Source organism: Euphorbia lathyris, chromosome 1 (assembly GCF_963576675.1).
Source record: "Euphorbia lathyris chromosome 1, ddEupLath1.1, whole genome shotgun sequence".
NCBI lineage: Eukaryota > Viridiplantae > Streptophyta > Magnoliopsida > Malpighiales > Euphorbiaceae > Euphorbia > Euphorbia lathyris.
In genome coordinates this window covers 42741960-42745386 of record NC_088910.1, presented here as the reverse complement: position 1 = coordinate 42745386, position 3427 = coordinate 42741960, and the positions used below count along the sequence as shown (strand labels likewise).

Here is a 3427-nt window from a genome sequence, read left to right as displayed (position 1 = left end):
GATGATCATCTCAAATTCTCCAGAAAATTTAGAGAGAGAAACACTTTTAAGAGAGAGAAAGTGAAGAAAAGAGAAGAAGATGAAGATGAAGTGGTAGAAGAAGAGAAAGGTATGCTTAGACATCTTTTTGCACAAATTATTTCATATTTTTAGAAGCTGATTTTGAGGAAGTTGAAGAAGAGAAATTTTTGAATCTATATCTTAGGTAAACTACAAAATTCGTTTCATACTATTTGGGTAAGTATCCTAGGAGATATGGTAGTATCAATTAGACTAGGTCTAATATGAAATCTGTACTTGATTTGTTTCTTCTTGAATAATTTGGGACATCTTAGGTTCCGAATTTGAGGAAGGTATAAAAATGAAAATTGATCCTTTATATGTTGAGTAAACCCCTGTAAAGTTTGGTTAGTATTGAATAAATAAGTAGTGAGAAACTCACTAAGGAAGTGTAGGTGTGCTGTGTTGTATAGGTTCTGAAACAGGGTTAGGTTGTAAATTTTATTGTAAATTATTTAGAGCTCCTAAAATTCTGATATTTGGATATGTTATACCTCTATATGTTTAGTTTTCTTACCAAAAATAATCAGAACATTTGGAATTATATCTTTTAAGTTATGAGTAAATTAGCAAAACTGGTACAGGCGAGTTGATGTTGAGATACGACTTCAAAAGAAATTTTGCCATAAATCGGATGGTTCTGGGAAAATTATCAAATTTTAATATGATCTTAATATATGAGTCAGGAGTACAACAAAATAAGAATTAGGTCAATTGGTTTAGTATGGAGAGAGTTACAAGGTTTTTGCTATTGACGGGTTATTGAGAAATATTATTTGATATTGAAGTTTATGGAATAAAAGAAGAATAAGAAAATGAAATTTGGTAATTAAAGAATGATGTCTCTTTAATCATATGTTAAACTATACTTATAGGTACTCAAAACTTTGAAGATATTCCGGAGGAAGGTACAAGTCGCCGTCAATGAAGCTAGCGGCTTAGTTGTGAGTATAAACATGATATGAATATTTTGGCTTTTGAAGTTGTGATTGAAATGTTGACATTAATTGATATTTTGTGATATTGTGAATTGTCTTGCTATATTTGATGTGAATTGATACTTGATTTAATTTCTTGTGATGGAATGACTTAAATGCAAAGTATGTGCACATGTTGCATAAAACGTAAATGGCGTTGTGGCATACCAGTCTAGACACTTATGATTACTTGATTATATGGACTACTTGGACCTATATGGTCAGATATATGGACTACTTGGACTTATATGGTCATTTACATGGACTACTTGATTACATGGGCCGAAAGGTCGAATTATGAAATTACAAGGCTGTACAGCAATACATGTGTTACCGTTTATCTGCTACTTGATCCCGGGAAGTGTCTAGCTGGTGGTGTCACAACAAAATTAATAAAAAGGCTTATCATTTGCATATGCATGAATTTGTATGTGTGTATGTGTATGTGATTTATAATTCATTGATTGTTTATATTCACTGAGTGGCGACTCATATAAATCGCTAAATTTTTCAGTTGGTTGATGAAGTAGACGAATAAGAGTTTCTAGAAGGTTCAGATATTGTAGATAGCATGGATGAAAGGTCGGTCTGCTGGGTTCCATCTCATTCTCTCTCCTCTCCTCATAAGCATGTAGTATAAGTAATCTTTTGGACTAAATAAGTTTGTAAACTTTGTGTATAAATACTTATGTATACATTAACGTGTATGTGTTTAATATTACTACGAATATAAGTGTTAATAAATGCTCATGTCTATTGAATAGTCTAAAAAAAAAATTATACGTATAGGGGGTGTTACATTTCCTCCAATGGTTATTTTGAATTTCAAAACAATCAGCCTCAAAGTGTCACTATAAAAGCCCCATCAATTGCTTCATTTGGACTTGATCATGAACGCTCAATTCAAGAGAGAATCATTATTGAAGTTCCAAAAGCAAAGCAAAAATCTATACATACTCATTGTATTCATTTGTGTAATAGTTCTAAGTTCCTTAATTGTGTTCTGAGTAAGAACAAAACATCAATAGCTTAGAAAAGTTCAGAAGCTCTTTTGTTTGCTTCGGTCATAAGTGGACATCAAGAGAGGTAGATAGATAGTTGAGTGTTGAGTGTAAAGGAAGGTACTTTATAGAGCCTCTGTATCTATTGTAAGGGTTTGTGCTCTACCTGTTAGAAAGAGTTTACTAGTGGATTAAAACTCAGAAGAAGGTATTCTGAGGACTGAATGTAGGCAGGAGGCCGAACCAGTATAAATCACTGCGTAACAATTTCTCTAACACTTTTCTTCTGATATATTTATATTGCTTGCTTTTGTGCATAAAATTATATAACTTTTACTTCTGAGTATTATACTCAATAGTGTATTTAATCAAGTCATGCAGAGGCTACCCTAGTTGTGTGGCCTGATGCTTAACATTCAGAAGCAGAATCAAGCTTTGTTCCTATTGAATACAACAAACAAATTTTGCTTCTAATTCCGAGCAGCCTTGCGCTATTGAATTAATTGTGAGAAATTTTTATAAAGTCTTAAATTTATTAATAGTTCCATGCATCCCCCTTTTGGAACTAGATTTTATCTCACAAGGGACCAATAGTGGAAAAAATCGAGGAAGAGGTGACAACAGCTACAACAACAACAAAAGAAGCACTCAATCCACAAGAGGTAGAGGACAAGGACGTGGACGTGGATGAGGAAGAGGAAACTGGAAGTCGAATAAAGGATATGACAAATCTAGCATTCAATGTTACAATTGCTCCAAATATGGTCACTATGTAGTAGAATGTTGGAGTCCGCCTAAAGAGGTAGAGGAGACAGCCACCAATATTCACGATGAGGAAGTAACAAGCACCGTGTTACTTACCTATGAAGGAGAAGGAAATCGTGAAAATAACATATGGTATCTTGACAATGGAGCAAGTAACCATATGTGTGGTGATAGGAAGATATTTGTGGAGCTCGATGAATCCTTTAGAGGAAATGTTGCACTTGGAGATTCCTCAAAAGTTCCTATCACTAGTAAAGGAACCATTCTTATTCGGCTAAAAAATGGCGATCACCAGTTTATTGAAAATGTTTATTATATCCCTAACATAAAAAGCAATATTTTGAGTTTGGGACAATTGTTGGAGAAAAATTATGAAGTTCATATGGCTAATCGGAGACTGCTCATATTGAATGAAAAAAGGAGTTGATTACATGAGTACCTATGGCGGAAAACATGATGTTCACAATTAACATCCAGACAGGCGTGGCAAAATGTTTGAAAGCTTATGTCAAAAGTTCCCACTGGCTTTGACATCTACGGTATGAGTATCTAAATTTTGGATGACTCAAAATGTTGGTTCAGAAGAAAATGGTGAATGGCTTACCTCCTATTGACCACCTTAAC

At 33.8% G+C, this 3427-nt stretch overlaps 1 long non-coding RNA gene across 1 annotated transcript; it reads left to right on the top strand.

Moving 5' to 3' along the window:
• LOC136234141 (uncharacterized) lies at nucleotides 1-1793 on the top strand. Its single transcript, XR_010691094.1, has 3 exons — nucleotides 1-109; nucleotides 936-1004; nucleotides 1552-1793. It is a non-coding gene; the product is annotated as an uncharacterized lncRNA (long non-coding RNA).
• The last annotated feature ends 1634 nt before the right edge of the window (nucleotides 1794-3427 follow it).